At 39.2% G+C, this 20267-nt stretch overlaps 1 protein-coding gene across 2 annotated transcripts in view; it reads left to right on the top strand.

The window, feature by feature from the left end:
• trpm3 (transient receptor potential cation channel, subfamily M, member 3) overlaps window positions 1-20267 on the top strand; it is a 971875-nt gene that overhangs the window by 257053 nt on the left and 694555 nt on the right. The gene's annotated exons all lie outside the window — the stretch shown is intronic.

Here is a 20267-nt window from a genome sequence, read left to right as displayed (position 1 = left end):
GCCCAGTAGTGTTTCTTGACACACTTCTGCTAAATAACTCGTTGTCTGAAAGTACTCGATGTTAGTGTGTCAATTTTGTTTGACTCTCTCCTTCACTACTACCTCCAGTCTTTCCAGGGTGTATCTTATAACCGAGCCTGCCCTTTTATTTTACTTGTTAATTCTGTGGGCCTTTTTTGCACACAACAGCATAGAAGATCACTCTGGCTATCACAGAGTTGTAGGAGATGTCATTACCCACATTAAAGGAACACAGTCACCTAAGAAAAAAGAGTCTGCTCTGTCCTATCTTATAGAGTTTCTCTGTGTTCTGAGACCAGTCTTGCCTGTTATTTAATGTGGACCCTCAAGTACTTCTAGAAGTGGACCACCTCTACTTCCACTCCCTAAATAGTAACCAGACATAGAGGCTGTTTGGTGTCGCGAATGATGCAAGAATTTCTATAAACTCAACACTCAAGATAAATCAAATTCGTACTTAATTTTATATGTTCAAAATCATGTCACAACTGCATGAATAAGGAATTTCAAAAAGTGAGAAATACCAAGCCTTTGCTCTGTCACTTACACCCTTTTCCCCCTCTTAGCTTTTTCCATTTTATTTCAGCCTACAGAACTTGTTGCTCCATTGTCTGTGATGCAAATGACCTTTTTTGTAGCTGTAGAACTGTAAGGCTTCTCTTTTTATTAAGTTATGATATAGTAAATATTTTATTTTATTTTCTAAGGAATTAAAATTTAAAATGGGTGAATATAATATGCATGATGAAAAGATAAAATGAGACATCATTATTTTGTTGATGGTGATTTTCGTGGAAAATAAAAAAAAGAAGAGTCATTAGTGAACAGCATGGTAGTGCAGTGTGAACACAGCTGCTTGACAGCCCCAGCCGACACTGGAGTTTGCAAGTTCTTTTTATGTCTATAAACGTATTTCTGCACTTAGTTAGGTGTTCATTCCACATCACAAAGACATGCATGTTAGGTTAACAGACAACTCTTAATTTTCCTGATGTTGAGTGAGTGGGGAAATGTACAGTACTGTGTGTGTGGTGGGGCGTGTGTGAAAATGGGTTAACTAATGTGAAGATGAGCCAGTTTTATCTGTTGGTATTCTTCACAGTGGTGCCATGCAGACATTTTGTAATAGTATGAAGAACTCCCCCAGTCAGTACATTTTAACACTTTATTGATGAGCATAGTTATTGATGCTTCCTGCTAAAACAATGCAAATAGTTTGTCTTAATCAATTTACGAAGCACTTGGTAAAAACACTTCTGTTATCTTTGCTATTAATAAAAAGCACATTAGTTATTCCTTTTCATTTGGGGACTTAAAAAGATCACTGGTGGAAGTCAATAAAATGTAATTAAGTGAATAGAAGAGAGTCAGTTATCACACCAGAGCAGAGAGCTCAGCCCCTAATCTTCAGCATACGGCACATCTTGTAGTTTAAACCTTGCATTTCCATATTAACAGTAGGGGGTAGTGTGTCTTTTTTGTTCAGAGACACAGAGAAAGAGAAAATGAACATCAAACAGCAAGAGTTCCCACTGCAAAGAGAATCAATTTAAATCTACCATTTGCAAATGATGAGCGTTTCTTATGCAGTACACATGCTCATACATTAAGTCTTCTATGATAACGGTGTGACATGGTGTTTGATTTTTAATATCAATTACAACATTTAAAAAGAGAATTGGAAAAATTGATTTTTATGTGGTATTATATTACTTTCATTCTCAGATCTCCTTAAAACATTTTCAAATGGAAAAACCTGCTACCAGTGGACATGCATGGCTTCATGTTAACTTTCTGCCAAATGAAGTGGAGGAGCTATTAAGTAATAATAAAAAAAAAGGTAATGGCATGGGTCACAAAGCCCTGTATCATTTTTTTGACAAGACGACAGACAATCAGTTATTAGTGTGACTTTTCTGTCCTCCCACTACTGATGAAATATAACTAATAGAGTACATTTACCAGTTAAATATATAATTCTGTCATTGGGAGGACTCATTAAAAGGCTGTAGCAGATTAGGGCAGACTTTACATACAATGCAATTTAATAAATTATTTCTTTATACATTTCAGGGTGAAACCTCATTCACACCACTTCTTCAACTAATCATTTTTTTTCTTCCATTCAAATCATCTCAAGTGAAAGAAAAAACAAAACATAGACATTATTGAATTCTGAATAAACGGTGAACAGAATGCTTTGTGACTCATTACTCATTAAGCTGCACGTTAAAAAAAATGTGAACATTTTGCTTTCATGTTTGTGTTATCAACCTAAAAACAAAACACTGGAAGTGAGAACAGATGTGCACTGCTGTTTCACTGGTCACTCTGTGGAGTTTGCACACTCTGCTCTTGCCTGTGTGGGTTTGCTCTGGGCAAGCAGGTGATCCTTCATTAGAAAGACAAGTGTGATATATTAACTGTCAGCTCTGGGTGTGTTTGATGTGGATATGTGCAAAAGGAAGGCCTGTGATGGACTGGTGATCTATCAGGAGGATAGACTTTGCCTCCCCGTGACCCTTTAATAGAAAAAGCAATGAAATAAAATGGATGGCAAATTCCGAATGAAACTGCAAAATCGCAAATCTTATCATTAAAACATTTTTTGTTGCAGCCATATCAGGGTCTCCACAAATACTAAGTACATAGATTTTAGAGGATGAACAGCACCATCTAGCATTAGTAAAAAAAATATGCTAATCAAATGCTGATGATACATTTGCAAACACTTTATTACTTTCTTGCTGAAGCTTTATTCTTGAATTTGTATTAATAGCAACAATTGGCAATGTTTAAAATTCATTGGCCTTGCTATTCAAAGCTATAACAATGAATATCTTGTATTGCATTGTATGTCAAGAGTAAAGTAAGCTAACTGATCTCTCCATGATGAAATCTTTCATAGGAATACAGACACAAGAACTACTATATGCAATGCAGTTTACAATATTGGAATGAAAAGATTGTTAAGGGGCTCTAAATCTGCAGTAGTGCATCGACTGCAGCCTGGAATTTCAATAACTATTAAATGCAGATTGGTGTTCTGATCTGAAATCAGAGCTTCAGTGCTTAGTCTCAAAGGTAAGGCAAAACGAAGTATCATGCATATCATTTTCTAGGAGGCCACTGATGCAGACATCTTTGCAGATCACCCTACAACTTCACCTACTAATCATTTTCTTTTCACCGTTAAGGATTGTTCTAGAAATCGGGCACACCACAGAAAATCAATGTCATTGTGTTTAAGTTCAGCCTGAGACTTTAGGAGAGATTGTCACTGAAGAAACAGCTACATTACTTTGCTTCTGCATCTGAAAGACTTATCAATATGCGGTTTGCCAAGGGGATATTCAACAGAGAAAAGAAGGGGTTGGAAGGGAGCTGAGCTGGAACATTACATTAATAAAGTATCAATTTGCTGCAGAGCAAAGTATCTTTTTTTCAAAGCTGCTGTTATATCACTGTGCTAAATTTATTCTTATTGTATTTCATAAATTCTTCTCAGGAATAATAAATAACTGTGTGTTCAATGTTGAAAAGACTTTACCGTTTAGTGGGCTGCAAAAGCATTACAATCAACAAGGTTAAAAAGTGACTTTGAGGGCAAATCACAAATGCTTTGAAAACACAAAACATAACAGGTTTGTTATTTAATTGTTGAAAACAAAGTTACTTGTTGCATACACTGTAAAATAACTTTTTTCATTTTTGAATGTATCTTTCATTTTCTAAACAGGCGGCAGAAGTAGGCAATATTGAACCTAATGGCGTTTATTGGGTGATCTTGACCTGTTCCTGAACCCAAATGAAACTTTTAAAAGGCCTGAATACCAAAGATAATAGGGTTATTGTAGTAAAAGTGAAGGCAGAATAAACAAAGGGAGTAAAGCACATTATTTTTATCTCAAGAATAATAAGATTGCTGCCTCTCTCGGTCTAAACTCATCGTAGACTCATATCTAAAGCTTAGGATGGCTGCCCACAAATTTTATGTTTTTGTCATTTTAATGGACTTATTTTAAAACTTTTCTTCCCCTGAATTTCCTTCATCGTTCCTCTGAATTGCTTCATTTTTTTCCTTAAACAGAACCCAAACAGAAATGAAATGTGAAGTGAGTGAGCCAACAGCAGACCAACTAAGTCAGGGCCTCAGGTCTTGGGCCTGCTGAGTCTTGTCGTTAATTAAACCCGTTCTTTAATTACTTGGCTTGTTGCTGCTCTCATTGTGGATGGCATACATTTACGAAATTGTTGATTTTCTCTTTTCTAAGAGCGTTGTTAAAATGTTTTGGGGACCTTCATCTTTCTTTATTTTCAGATATTGTATGATGGACACTGTTTTCCTAGTCATAATTTGGCTCATTTTGTATCTTTTTATTGTTTGACAGCTAATTAAGGAAAAAGAAATAATTAAGGGGGCTGAGTCTTCAAGAGCAAGTCAGTTAAAATTAATTCAAAGGACGTTATTTAGCAGCAAAAACAGGTCACTATTTAAGAAAAGGGTTAGAATGAAAACCTGAAGCCACTGTGGTCCTCCAGGACCGGAGTTGAGGACCCCTACTCCAGAGTTCCTCTTTCTCTTGCATGATTTGGCTCAAAAACTAATTAGCACATCGTCAGCTCATAATACGCTAAAGTTTTGAGTTTGGTTTTAGCTCCAGACCGTCCTTACGAAACTGTGACACATAGACAGACACACACACACACAGAAACAGACACATACAGACCCATCATCGAGATATCAATGTTTTCGGTATCAGGGTCCCCTAAAGTATTGAGATCTATCAAAGACCGGAGATCGAAATTTTTGACAAATGTAAAGCTTTTGCTCCTCCCCCATAAACAATAGGTTAAGGTGGGGGAGGGTGCAAAGCAAAAAAAAAATCAAAGGCAAAAAGCAAAAGAACCAATTACAACTGAAACCCAAAAAATAAGTTAGAGAAGAATGCAAGACTTTTTATTTGATTATGCACAGGTTTGGATGCCAGTAGCCATTCATTGCCAACTTATAAACTGTCATATACATGATGTCAAGAAGCTCAATGTCCTTCCTGCAACAGATCATTATGTCAAGGCAACAAAGTCACAGGATTTCCCCAAAAAAATGATAATACAACACATGGAAATCAAAAAATGGAATGTAAACAGCAATACATTTGAAATCTTTGATATTCAAACCTAAAGTGCCATACTGTTCGAAGACTTGAAAAAAGCTGTTGAAACCGGAGAATATTTATCAAAATTTACCAAATTGAACAGTAATATCTAAATTGTCTCAATATCTTGCTCTGCAACCTTAATTTTCCAGCATTATCCTTAAGTAAGAGATTCTCTGTATACTGTATAATATGCAGTATAGTAGATTGTATACAGTATACAGTTTGTAGATATAATTTTGGATTAACTTTATTGCAGCTGTGAATTACATGGTTGTCTTTTAGCCTCACTAAAACTAAAAAGAAAACCAGTGTACTGTACTCAAAAGAGGGTGTATTTTTCATATAAAGTAAATGCTTAAGATAGGGATTAAGAAGAAAAGAAATACAAGAAGAGAAAGGAAGCAAAAATTCCACTGACGTTGCTGGCCCAATTTTCCAACACAGTATTGCACAAATCTCTCATGCCTAACTCCGGCTTCTCCTCTTACTGCTATTTGAATGGTTGACTCTAATTCAATCTTTGAAGCTACATTTCATTCTCCGAATTTGAAAAGTGTCACTGCTGGACAAATAATTAAGAAGGGATACCTGATTAGAGCTCTATTGATGTCCCTGCATGTCTGTCACTGCAGTAGCTGTAAAATGTCACAAGCTATAGGCAACTCTCAGCGCGAAAACTCTGTGTAAGGCAAATTAGAGTCCCATGTATTCTCCTTTAAGATCATATACCCTCTAGTGGCCAGGAGTACTTCTTGTCTCTTAAATCTACCCCTTCCTGTGTGCTTCTTGTATCAAATAAACTGTAATTGCACAAATAGACTTTGAGCATAATGCCCTTCACCTGATACAACCTAACGCTTTACTTGCCTTTTCAATTGTCTCTGCATATAGCTTCAACAGTGAAAATGTTGCTTCAATCTAATCCCCAAGTCTTTCTCAAGTGTGCAACATATAGCTCAGCATGGTATTTAGCACTTTGCATTTGTTTACATTTAATTGCATTTTCTGTTTTCTGGATTGGGTCACTGCTTTTTGCAGATGATGTTGTCCTGTTTGCTTCATCAGGCTGTGATCTTCAGCTCTCTCTGGATCGGTTCGCAGCTGAGTGTGAAGCGGCTGGGATGGGAATCAGCACCTCCAAATCCGAGACCATGGTCCTCAGCCGGAAAAGGGTGGAGTGCCCTCTCAGGGTTGGGAGCGAGATCCTGCCTCAAGTAGAGGAGTTCAAGTATTTTGGGGTCTTGTTCACGAGTGAGGGAAGAATGGAGCGTGAGATCGACAGGCGGATCGGTGCGGTGTCCGCAGTGATGCGGGCTCTGCAGCGGTCTGTCGTGGTGAAAAAGGAGCTGAGCTGTAAGGCAAAGCTCTCAATTTACCAGTCGATCTATGTTCCTACCCTCACCTATGGTCATGAGCTATGGGTAGTGACCTAAAGAACAAGATCGTGAATACAAGCAGCTAAAATGAGTTTCCTCCGCAGGGTGTCTGGGCTTTCCCTTAAAGATAGGGTGAGAAGCTCAGTCATCCGGGAGGAGCTCAGAGTAGAGCCGCTGCTGCTCCACATCGAGAGGAGTCAGATGAGGTGGCTCGGGCATCTGATCAGGATGCCTCCTGGATGCCTCCCTGGTGAGGTGTTCCAGGCACGTCCAACTGGGAGGAGGCCCCGGGGAAGACCCAGGACACACTGGAGGGACTATGTCTCTCGGCTGGCCTGGGAACGCCTTGGGATTCTCCCGGAAGAGCTAAAAGAAGTGGCCGGAGAGAGAGAAGTCTGGGCATCTCTGCTCAAGCTGCTGCCCCCACGACCCGTCCTCGGATAAGTGGAAGGGGATGGATGGATGGATGAATGCATTTTCTGTGTCTTTTATCCAGTTCTGAAGTCTGGTTATGCCTTTCATTATGTTCCCAATCCTAGTCCTTCAAATCCAGCCCAGAGCAAAGTGAACACACATTTGGTTGAAAATGAAGATTGAGGAACATTTAGACAATAACAACAGTTTATTTCTTGTATAGCTCAAAATCACACAAGGAATGACTCAATGGCCTTTACAAAGACCCAAGAGAATTGAGACAAGGCTTTACTACTATACAGTGACCACGAGAATGATAGACAGTGATAGGGGAAAAACTTTGCAAATCCTTACCTAACAGATAAGTGTCCATCCTCACCTACAGAGTTGATTAGTCCAGTCTGTATTTAAAAATATCAGGCATACTGTCATAATACGTTCAAGTAGTCAAGCCCAGCGATTTGAAACACTCTGCAGAAAAAAGTCAAAGTCAAAGTGAACTTTATTGTCATCTCAACCATATACAAGTATACAGATAGACAAATTTGCGAAGCTCAAGTGCAAATAATAAATTAAAAATAGAATTAAAATTAGAATTCCATCCATCCATCTTCCAACCCGCTGAATCCGAACACAGGGTCACGGGGGTCTGCTGGAGCCAATCCCAGCCAACACAGGGCACAAGGCAGGGAACCAATCCCGGGCAGGGTGCCAACCCACCACAGGGCACACACAAACACACCCACACACCAAGCACACACTAGGGCCAATTTAGAATCACCAATCCACCTAACCTGCATGTCTTTGGACTGTGGGAGGAAACCGGAGTGCCCGGAGGAAACCCACACAGACACGGGGAGAACATGCAAACTCCACGCAGGGTGAACCCGGGAAGCGAACCCGGGTCTCCTAACTGCAAGGCAGCAGCGCTACCACTGTGCCACCGTGCCGCCCAAAATTAGAATTAGAATTACAATTTAAAATTAAAACACCTACAAGACAAGACATTGTGCAAAGACAAGACAAAGAAGTAGCAGCAATATTGATGTGTAGTAAGCAATATGAACATTGATGCAATGTATGGTATTTGCAATCTAGATACATAAATATAGTCAATAGATATGTAATATAATACATAATTAAATATTAAATAATAGATATAGATAATACAGAAATTATCAGTGTATGATAATAGTTGTTTAACACATACAATACAATACAATACAATACAATTTATTTTTTTATAGCCCAAAATCACACAAGTGCCACAATGTGCTTTAATAGGCCCTGCCACTTGACAGCCCCCCAGCCTTGACTCTCTAAGAAGACAGGGAAAAACTCCCAAAAAAAACCTTGTAGGGAAAAATGGGAGAAACCTTGGGAAAGGCAGTTCAAAGAGAGACCCATTCCAGGTAGGTTGGGCATGCAGTGGGTGTCAAAAAGAAGGGGGTCAATACAATACAATACAATACACAGAACAGAACAATACAGTATAAAAATAAAAATGTTACAAGAATGGAGCAGAATTTAACAGTAAATGATATCACATAAGAAGATTTGGGTATATTTAGAGTCCTGGAGACCTCATCCATCAAGCTGCCTCCCCCATTTGGCCATTCCATGGCTGAAACAGCGCTGGGCCAGCCAATCCGAAGAAAAGACCCCTCCTTCCCATGATTCCTGCAACCCTCCATCAGGGATGACTTTACCTAGGGCAGGCAAAACAACTTGACAGGTGGGCCGTGGCACCAAGTGCCACATTTAAGTACCGAGAAGAGAAACAGAATAGGTGAGGGTTAGTATCCAATTATAACTATCATGTTATTTATGTTTTAGTGCTAATGACTAACAACAGAGATGTAGTCTGTACAGTTAATCAGCAGCTCTAGTCAGGATATGCTAAACTGAAGTAGTGAGTCTTCATATGTAAACAATGACGGCTCACAGCAGAAGGATATCAAGAGTGTCAAAATACTTAAAGGTCAGTATGAGATTTTCAGTTCTTTTCTACATGATCACTCGTCTTTGCAGGAAAGTATTTTTGGAGGTGGTTGAGGCAGTGTGAAAGATCCCAGGGGGTAACATGGTGTTAAGGAGTCTGACAGCTTGGGGATAAAAAATATCCTGTAGCCTGGCAGATCTGGCTTTGATGCTGCAGTATCTTCTCTTGGATGGCAGAAGTGTGAAAACTCCATGTGAGGGGTGTAAGAGGTCCTGCACAATGCTGCAGGCCTTGTGGACACTGCATTTGTAAAGTATGTCCTGTTGTGAAGCGAAAGGCACCCCAATAATGTTCTCTGCTGTCTTCACTATCCTTTTTAGGCTGTTGTGGTTGGATATGTTGCAGTTGCCATACCAGACAGTGATGCAGCTGGTCAGAACACTCTCAATGGTGCCTCTGTAGAACATGGCGAGGATGAAAGGGGGAAGACTTGCTCGCTTTAGCCGCCTCAGGAAGTGTAGTTTCTGCTGGACTTTCTTAATTAGTGATGAGGTGTTATGTGTCCATGTAAGTTCCTCAGTTATGTGCACTTTAGAACTTGGTACTCCTAACAGTCTCCACATCTAAACCATTGATGCTGAGTGGGATGTGGGCAGGATGTGATTTTCTGAAGTCCACGATTACCTCTTTTGTCTTGTTGACATTGAGAGATAGATTGTTGTCTTCACACCATGCAGACAGCCGTTCCACCTCATCTCTGTATGCTGTTTCATCATCCCTGCTTATCAGTCCCAGCACCGTCATATCATCTGCAAACTTGATGATGTGGTTGGTGTTGTGCGTGGCTGTGCAGTCGTGAGTCAGCAGGGTGAAGAGCAGCGGACTAAGCACGCAGCCCTGCGGCGTTCCAGTGCTCAGTGTGATGATGCTGGAAGTGTTGCAGCCCATCCGAACTGACTGGGGCCTCTCTGTCAAGACTCCAGGATCCAATTGCAGAGGGTGGTGTTCAGGTCCAACCTGCTCAGTTTTACAACCAGCTTTGAGGGATGATTGTGTTGAAGGCGGAGCTAAAGTCTATGAATAGCATCCTGACATATGTGTCTTTTTTATCCAGATGTGTCAGGGAGAGGTGAAGGGCAGAGCATATAGCATCCTCAGTTGACCTGTTTGAGCGGTATGCAAGCTGAAGAGGATCAAGGGAGACAGGGAGATTAGTCTTTATGTGTGACATGACTAACTTTTTGAAGCACTTCATGATGATTGGCGTGAGTGAAACTGGTCGGTAGTCATTCAAGCATGTCACTGATGACTTCTTCAGCACTGGTATGATGGTGGTCGACTTGAAGCATGCTGGGACTGACAACTAGCTCAGAGATTTGTTGAACATGTCTGCGAAGACACCAGCCAGTTCACTGGCACATTCTTTGAGCACACGACCAAGTATGTTGTCAGGTCCTGCAGCCTTGCATGGAGTCCTCCTCACATCAGTTATGGAGAGACAGAGTACCTGGTCAGTGGAGGGAGGTGTTGCTTTTCTCGCAGGCTCTTTGTTCTGTGCCTCAAACCGTGTGAAGAAGTTGTTCAGCTCATCCGGTAAGGAGGCATCACCATCGGTTCTGTTGTATTGGGCTTGTAGTTTGTAATTGTCTGAACACCCTGCCACATATAATGTGTGTCTTTGGTGCTGCTGAAGTGTATGTTAATCCTCTGCACGTATGCCCATTTAGCTCTCCTTATAGCGTGAGACAGGTTGGCCACCCTGAGGGCAGCCTTGTCCCCAGATCTGTATTTCTGATCTTGAGCAGTTGTGCACTTCTCTCGTCATCCAGGGCTTTTGGTTGGCTCTTGTGGTAATATCCTTGGTAACAGTAACATCCTCTATGCATTTGGAGATGTAGCCAGTCACAGAGTCTGTGTACTCCTCCAGATTGATGGAGTCACCATCCATAGCAGCTTCCCTGAAAATGTCCCAGTCTATCAATTCGAAGCAGTCTTGGAGAGCTGAAACAGCACCAACCTGCCACACTCTGATGTTCTTGCGGGCTGGTTTAGTGCGCTTCAGTAGGGACTTGTATGCAGGAACCATAAACACGCTGATATGGTCTGAATATCTGAGGTGGGGGCGGGGTAGAGCCTTGTAGGCGTCCAGACAGATTCCCCGTCTAGTAGCAAAGTTCATATTCTGGAAGAATTTTGGGAGAACTGACTTCAAGTTGGCATGATTGAAGTCTCCAGCAATAATGAAAAATGCCACAGAGTGCATCATTTACAGTTTTCTGATGATCTCGTAGTTTTCCATTCGCACCTGGTTAGCATTTGCGCTAGGCGGGAGGTAGACGGCAACCACCAGCACGCAACTGTATTCTCTCAGCAGGTAGACCGATAAAACCTCTATCAGCAGGGAATAGCGTTGCACAACTGAGGCAGCGTTCATACACCACTCTCTGTTCACATAAACACAAAGTCCCCCCCATGGGTCTTACCGGACAAAGAGGTGTCTCTGTCCGCTCGGAAGATGGTCAGTCCATCTAGTCTGCAATGTTTTCCTGGAGCCGTGTCTCAGTGAAAATAAAGATGCAACAGTCTCTCATTTCCCACTGCTTGGCCTGCTGCAACTTTATGTAATCCAGCTTGTTGTCTAGCGATCGGACAATCGTGAGCAGAATGGATGGTATCGCAGGTCTGGTGGGGTTAGTTTTTAGCCTTGTGCTAACACCACTGCGTTTCCCTCGTTTCTGCTTCCGATCACTGCTTGCGTTTCCACCAGCACAGCTTCTCAGGCTGCCGAAGTAAGCCAAGGCTGCGGAGCATCTTTGTCACCTCGCTGGATATTTCGGCGCAGTTTCTTCGGAAGGTACACCATTTCTCTTTCCTGGGTCTTCCATCCCTTAGTTTCATCATGTAGAGTAGCTCTTCATAATATAAGCATACAGCAAAGAAAAGCCATTGAGAAGGTTGTGATGTCTACTTAAAACCTAACTAAAAAAAGCTTAATTAAAGATGGATTGTGAAGATCTACAATATTCTGCTGTAATGAAGCATGTACTATAGCACAAGATTTTAATAATTGTGGACTTCTGATCTGTATAGTTTACCAAAGGGTAGCACAGTATCAAAACTTAAGTCGAACATGTTCAAAAACATTTGATCCTCTTTTAGACTACATCAGCTAAAAACACAATGATTATCTGTCTGTTCCCATTAACATGGACATTATTGAATGAACTTCATTCTGGACATTCACAAAAACTAGTGTGGTGGATAATCTTCCTAATCTGTGCATTGTACTGTAAATTTAGGATGTTTTGTTGCTTTTTTATTTTATTTATTTATTTATTTTTTGTGTTTTACTGAGATAACAAGCAAAAGCAAGAACTTCAATGTGCTAAGTAGAAATAGCGAAGAAAAATTGAACCTGAACTTATAGTTGCTCTGTTGTCTGGATTCCCTTAAGGAAATCCTTGAGTAGATTATCTTGTTTACACATGTCAAGAATTTAATTACCTCTACCAGGTCTCTCCTAACCCTCCTCTTTTCTTAGCTCTGCACAATCTATATTCCAGCCTTTCCTTGTAAATTAAACTCCTTTAATCTGCGGATTAACCATGGTACACATTTAAAACCATTTCATATAAGGTGATGACCTGAACTGCAGAGAGTACTCAAAGAGAGGCCATAACATTATGTTGTACATCATCTGCATCATTTCCTTTGACTGACATTTCCAAAGAGCATAATATACAATAGGAAACAATATGCTGTAAGAGAAAGTCTTACTGGAATTTTTAAATTCACATTATTGCATCAATGAATAACCCGTTTAGTGAGATTCTGTAGGCTCCAGTGCTCAGTTCATGTTGAGATGCTGCTAATCAGCCATATAAAGGCTGACTGAACAATTAACTTAGATACTGCAGCTGTCAATAAAAGACATTAGAAAGACAAAGGGCTGTGGGAAACATGTTTTAAAGTGAGTTTAGAAGGATTCTTACAGAATGTCCAAATTCAGTCCTGTGATAAATTCATAATATGTGAATATACAAAAATTAACAAAGTAATTAGAGTTGAAATCATATAAATTAGCATTTTGGTAGACTAAAAACAGAAGGGATTAGAATAATTATTCCTACTGACATCTTCATCTTGCTGCTCTATTGTTTGTCTCTTAGCGAGGTATGCGCTGTCTATACATTGGTGTATACATACTTTAAACAATACAGTTTATACCATCTCTTAAAAAAAATCAATGTGCTCCTACAATAATAACAGTAAATTACACGAGAGACCTGATCAGAATTTGGATAGAAAATCTTGACAGGAGATTGAATTGGCTACATGGTAAGCATTTATTAATATGTTCCATGAGGTATTTTAATATGCTAATGTTTTTTGATACATGAATTTCTGTCAGGGGCAACACAACACTGCTTGGGTGCTATACTGTATACTCATTTCTTTATTTAGTGTGGTAGTCATATAAATAAATTAAGAGAAAATCTAAATGAATGTTTTATTCCCATCACCTGGTTCTTACTTTTTACTTACCAGTGAAAAGAACAGTATTTTATTTTAAGTCACTGGAAATATTAAGATTGTTTGGAAAAGGACAATACTTAGTGAAAACGGCAGCAAACCATGTGACTGGTTGGAAGCAACTTTTTTAGATTTGGCCAAAAGTGAATGATTATAAAATTCCTTTATATTGTATAAATGAATGAATGTATAAATGAATATCAACAAAAAGTAGCATTTAAATAATCTTTACATGACATATTTTGCTGATATTCAGGAATATGTGGTCAGAGGTACAGGAGATGCAGGTTGAAACGAATAGTGAGTAGCTTTCAAATCAGTCAAAAGTCTTTAATAGACGATAGCTGAAATGTATACTAATTGAAATATTGTTAAGATTTGTTCAGAAATGATATTAGTAAAGCATCAAATAAACCTAGCTATTAATTAAACATTTTTTGAAGTATAAATATTTTATATAGGCATACCTAAAATTACAAAGGTTATGAATTATACTAAAATTTTACTAAGCTTTCTTTAAAAATACCGATAGTCTGTGATAAATGTTGTTATCTTGTTAATGTTCAAGTCTGTTATAGAGTAGCAGGTGGGAGATGTGAAAATGTTTTTGTAATCTGTATTAAAGCCTGTTAAGGAAATAAAGCATCACTTAGGTGACATATCTGTAGTGTTAATTAGGTAGTGATATACCTTATCGATATTACATAAATAATGATCACAGGCCACACTCTTTGTTAGTGATTTATCACTAACAATCATCACTTCATGCGCAGCCATATAATTGCAGGGCCTGTATTATTCTGTCTGGAGTACCTATTTTGGGATCTTACCCCTCTTCTCTGTGTGGGTTGGGGACCCTCACTAGCTGCAGAGTCTCAGGTGGTTTGCATAGTTAGTTTAGACCAGGAAATATTCTCCATACTTCACTTTGAGTTATAAATGACATGTATGACTAAGTCAAACCTAACACTTTAGAATAACATAACATGACATTCTCAAACCTTAGGAAATTTCAGGGGAGGAGGGGATCAAAGCCTATCTTTTCAATATCTGGCTTAACATGGCACAAGGCAGGAACCAGCTCATCACTGGGCTCACTCACCCAGACATACACCATTACAACCAGGTTAGAATGACCTAATATGTATATTTTTGAGATTTAAGATCAAAACATGAATACCTGGAGGAAAATCCACGCAGAAGAATATGTAAGAAGAATATGTAAATTCCTCTAGGCCAATGAAAAAGTACAGGATACAAACCGATGGTAATAGATCCATGACACAACAGCACTGCATCATTATATTGACTTCTGCTTTAGGTCACATGGCATCCCCTCAACTCAGAAAAACAGCAAGGTGGCCAAAGAATCTAAGAAATAAAAACAGGGAGAAATAAAAAATAAATAAATAGAAATAGAAATAAATAAATAGAATATTCAAAGTATACAAACCTGCGCAGCCTCTCAGGGCATACCTAAGAACTTCTGTTCCTGCCTGTCCAGTGAGGTGGCTTGTCTGCTTACCCAAGTATAAGTACACTCCTCTAAACATTAAGTCTTTCCTTTTCCTTATGCCTTTTTCTCTTATTCTCTGTTTTGCTCTCTACCCTTTGGCCTATCTTCTTCCTACCAGATGAGTGTTTGCCTCTACTAATAGGCCACTAGCCTCACCCAAGTGTTACTTCCCTGGAAAAGTCTTTCTTGATTAGAAATTTCTTCTAAAACTCTTGACACCACCTTGCTAGACCTTCTCTGACAGCCCTACAACCCAGAAACCTAACTTACCATTAAAGGGATAATAATTCAATAGAAATCACATTGTGCTATCCAGTGGCTTGCAGGGTTTCTCCTATATATCCACCATTCCTCTACATCAGCTCTTCTGCCTCTGTTTTTATAGTTTAGCTACTTCCTGGGTGCACTTTTTATATTGTAAATATACTCTTGGTGGAGCCAAATCTTTTCCTCTGTTAGATTGATGTGTGTGTGTTGCTCTCACCAGTGTTCACTTTCCTTACTCGTTTTTAGTGTACCTGGAAAAAAAAACACTCTTCTAAATCCATGTCAAAAGAAAATTTTAATGTGCTGCACAGGATTTACTAATTTATTGTCACCTATAATGTGGCTACCTCTAGCTCTGGAAGGAAAGTATCCACAAGCTCTTCAAACAGAGGATATCATTACAAGGCAGAAAACTTGAAGCTGATAACATTATAAATTGTTTAGGAAGCTAATTATCATTAATCATTGTTTTTGTAAGTGTCCACTCAATTAAATCCTTCACTTTTCTCTGCAGCAACTCTCTAAGATGGAAAGAGCAACCTTCTAGATGTAGAACTTTGTTGCTATGCCCGTTTTTTCTGCATACATTTGCCACCACATGCTTGTGTTGGCACACATTTGCTGATGTGCTTTCATCTGACACACTTTTATCTCTTTCACCACTGAACCCAAAAGTTCTTAAAAATCTTGACACATTGGCTGGAGAAGTTTCTTTTCATAAATGTGGCAGTGAATACCAAGAAGAAATAAAAAATGAGAAAAGGTTAAGTCAGACATGATATCTACCACATCGTATAGTATAATAGCTCTCATAAGCATTGTGTCTTCTAAAGTTATGAATATCTGGCTTGGATTTAAAAGCCAATATCATTGGGGCACTTGTTAAGTTAACAAGCAGATATTTTCAGATTAGACAGGCGCCCTTTCCTGAGTTCCTGCCCTACACCCTATCCTTCCAGGGAGAAGTCTACTGCTCCACAATGCTAACTTGAATTAGGTAGGTTTGTTATGTTATCTTATGTAGTTTTAAAATGTAGGTGTGCTACAGTTTAAGGCTGTGTTTCCTACCATAGTCCTTTTTACTCATAAAATTGCAAGAAGATAAGGTATCTCGTAATGATCGTAACATATGCTGCTTTGGAGTACAGGCGAGTTCAGTTAATTAAAGGTTTGAAATCTTTACATGTTGAAAAGTGGAGTTACAGTATGTGTTATACCTTATGATCCTTGTGACAACATTGTGACGTGTGAGTCCCTGTCTTGCACCCCAAAACACGAAGCTGAGTCTCAGTACTTTACCAAAACCAGCTTTATTCAGCTTGAAACAGGAACAGCACAGTTATTTATTGTAGTAGGATCTACCACTCTCCTATACACATGTTAGGTAGAATGCCTAGAGGGGGCTGGGCGGTCTTGTGGCCTGTAGATTTTTTTTTTTTCTCCAGCCGTCTGGAGTTTTTTTTGTTTTTTCTGTTCTCCTTCTCCTTGTAAATTAGTATTGCCTAATTTTATTTTTATATTTTTTCTTTTTTTCTTGCTTCATCCTGTAAAGCACCTTGAGTTACATCATTTGTATGAAAACGTGCTACATAAAATTTTATTGTTGTTGTTGTTCCCCCTGACTTTAAAATCAAATGGATGATACCCAAGGATCAGCTGTATAGGCTGAGATTTGCTTTCAGGGTCAGGAATGCCCTCTGGAAGCCCTCTCTATAGCTTTCCATGGTGGTCTCAAGTGTCCAACATCAATGATCCCAATACCTGTTGTAATGAAATAAAAAGACAAAAGCACAGGTTAAGGGTTAGGGGAATTCCTTGTATAATGTCTGTGGATACAAGTAATCGTGAATGACTGAAACTACGGTCAAAATTAGTAAATTGGACATTTGACAACTAAAACAAAGCTTTGTGGGATTTTTATGCATACATGGCAGGAAGTGAAATTAGAACAGGAAACAGGATGATGGAAATGACATTGATGGTGAGGGATGGAGATGACATCATAATCAGGAGCCGGAAATGAGGTCACCAGTAAGGGACCAGGAGTTAAGTAATCAGTTTGGGACAGTAGTGACACTGATGGAAAAGGACCTGGAAGTGGAGTCATCTAATGGAGCCAGAAGGGACGTTACCCTTGTGAGACTTCCAAAAGGTGCGCTCTTTAATCTTCATTTTTTCTGTTGAGGAAGGGAGAAAGGCATTAGTACTCTGTTCTAAACCCCCACGTTTTGTTCTTTTGCGCTTAATCGGGCTCGTTGGCTGCCACCTAATCGTGCGTGTGTAACACCATTTAAAGGATGAGAAACCTCTGGTGACTGTTGTGCTAGAGATGCGTGACAAGCAGTAAAACATGTAGTGACCAGAAGAAAATATGTTAACTAAAAATAAAATGGATAATTATAACTAGGAAGTCAAGAAACTATTACTGAATCTAAAATATAAACTAAATATCAAAGTTGAGAAACTCTGCCTAAATTTCTATACCATAAAAACTTTTAATGAAGTCTTTTGCTTCAAAGTTTTTGGAAGTTTATCTACAATCCCAGTAACCGCTTACCTTTTATCCGTTTACACCAAAGACTTCACGTGCTGTGCACATCCAGTTTGTTACTTTGGTAAAGCTATAACAAAATACTCTGAAATGGCAGTGCCCATGAGAAATTTATGACATCAGAAACAATGTATTTTTTTAACTCCAATAAATACTTGTCAAAAAAAGTTACAAAATTTGGATTCTCCATGTTTCAAAACCCAAAATAGAAGAAATAAAATTAAGGAAAACATAATGGGAAGCTCAGAAAAAATATAATAAAACAATTTCATTACTGTCACCCTTGCTCTTCATAAAAAACACTGGGTGTTGTGACGGGGGACCCTTCCTGTCTAGGTGGCCAATGTAGCGGAATATAGCCTCCCCCAGAACGCTAGAGTGCACCCCCCCCCCCCCCCCCCCCCCCCCCCCCGGGTTGCTGTAGCTCCACAGATTCCTGCAGGACTTCGCTGGAGTTGGAGTTCAGGAGAGCCTTGTTGGGTTCCGTGGGGGCCACGAGGGGGGACCTGCTGAGCCTTACATTGGGCTTCCACCACACCTAGGAGTGATTCCACATCTGGCTAACAAGTCACCTGTACCACTCCCAGGAGCAGCGTTAAAGGAGCCGCCTCACTTCACTCAGGGAGCCAGAGTCTGGAGGAAGAGGGATGAAGCTTGCCAAAGGAGGAGTGGAGGTGGAACAAGGAAGAGAAAGGAAGAAAGAAGGACTGTGTGTTGTGTTATTGGTGCTTCTATTGTGCTGTGCAGTGGGGTGCGAAAGTAAAAGTGCTGTGTTGTGTGGCAAAACTTGTGTATGTGTTTGTCTGTGTTGGGATTTGGGTGGCTGGAGCACCCTCTGGTGGCTGCAGTGTGCTGGTACCACATACACAGCCTGTGCTGTGGTCTGGTGATTTTAGGGCTATCACCCAGTTTCTTCAACCCCCTCAATCACCTTTGTTAATGTAGCTCCCTCAGAGTAATTATTTCCAGGCACTGCATGAACTTATAAAGTATAGGCCCTCTAATAGTTGTTGTCCCAAGTTATGATACTCATGTATTGATGAATGTATTTATTTTAGATGATACAATGACTCCTAGTGGCCGCTTACCCACATTCACCTACCCATGGTTCCCTTTAATAATGTATAGACTGTGTCTTGTTCATAACCAATCCATTCCCTTTCTATATATACCCCTGTAATACATAATAAATCACATCACATTTAACCATCTTTCCAAGAAATGTCTCAATAATTAAGCGGATTAAATCATTCATCCACTTGAAAAATTAGACCTAGAAAGGTCAACAGCTTAAACCCTAGGCATATGGTCATTTATACATTTATAATGAAGACAATAAGAAATAAATGAATGAGAATTATGAAGTAGATTATTATAATGAAATATATTGCAAAGTAAAATTTAAAGCACTGATGGTTCTCTACCTTGATAGAGGCGCTAAAGCAGAGATAATATTTCCCCACTGCTATGAAAATTGTAGGATTCCTAAGGAAATATTAAGGCATGCATGACTGTTAAGGGACTCCCTTAAATAAGCAATTTTCTTTTGCTACAGATCCTACATGATTAATTCAGGCTGTCTGCACTGGCTACAGGCAATCCTCACAATGTAGAAACCGGACAAATAATGAATCAGTGAAGTGAAGGAGATGTCAGATAGAGAGGGCATTTTTGCTACTGTAGGCCATGACAGGCTGTGATATCTGTCTTTTTTGCAATGTCTGAAAGTGTCATTTACACCAAAATGTGATGGCATTGAAAAAAAGCAACGTCCAATAAGCCCCAAAATTCCTTTGATTAATTATTTACATGTTGAACACAATGCTACTGTGACAGAAAGTACAGTTACAAATTTTAGGAATACGATTTGACTTTTTATTCAGATTCTATGCTCAATTAATGTTTTGATCAAATATACTGTGTAATGTACAATAACAGTTCTGAGCATGTTTTGTGATTAAATGTTTATTAAACACTTGTCAGGCACAGGCCCAGTTATTTAAGGATTGGGGATGATTATGGTAGAAATGAATGTTTCTACCTCAATTGAACTGTCCTCTCCATTCAGTTTTAGACTAAGAAATTTTTAACACTTTTGCCTGCTTAATTTGCTTCTTGAGAAATAGTTGCACTTTGTCAATAGTCAGATTACTGACCAATAATTTACATCAAAATTAACATGTCAGTACAGCATAAGTGTTCATTACTCCAGTTCACACTGACTCAGTTCCATCTTGAAACACTACAAGTCAAAAAAAGCAACACAGCATCCTTCATAGTTGTTTAACTGTCTTTTGCAGTAAGTTCTCAAAGAAAATGTATCAGTTATGGGGTAAAATGCATATTGGTGTGTTTCTTTTCATTTTAGATAGATAGAGATAGATAGATACTTTATTAATCCCAAGGGTAAATTCACATACTCCAGCAGCAAAAAAATATTAAATTAAAGAGTAATAAAAATGCAGGTAAAAAAACAGACAATAAC

This window comes from Erpetoichthys calabaricus, chromosome 5 (assembly GCF_900747795.2).
Source record: "Erpetoichthys calabaricus chromosome 5, fErpCal1.3, whole genome shotgun sequence".
Classification (NCBI taxonomy): domain Eukaryota; kingdom Metazoa; phylum Chordata; class Cladistia; order Polypteriformes; family Polypteridae; genus Erpetoichthys; species Erpetoichthys calabaricus.
Note: the sequence above shows the minus strand (reverse complement) of the source record. Positions and strands in the feature narration are given on the sequence as shown.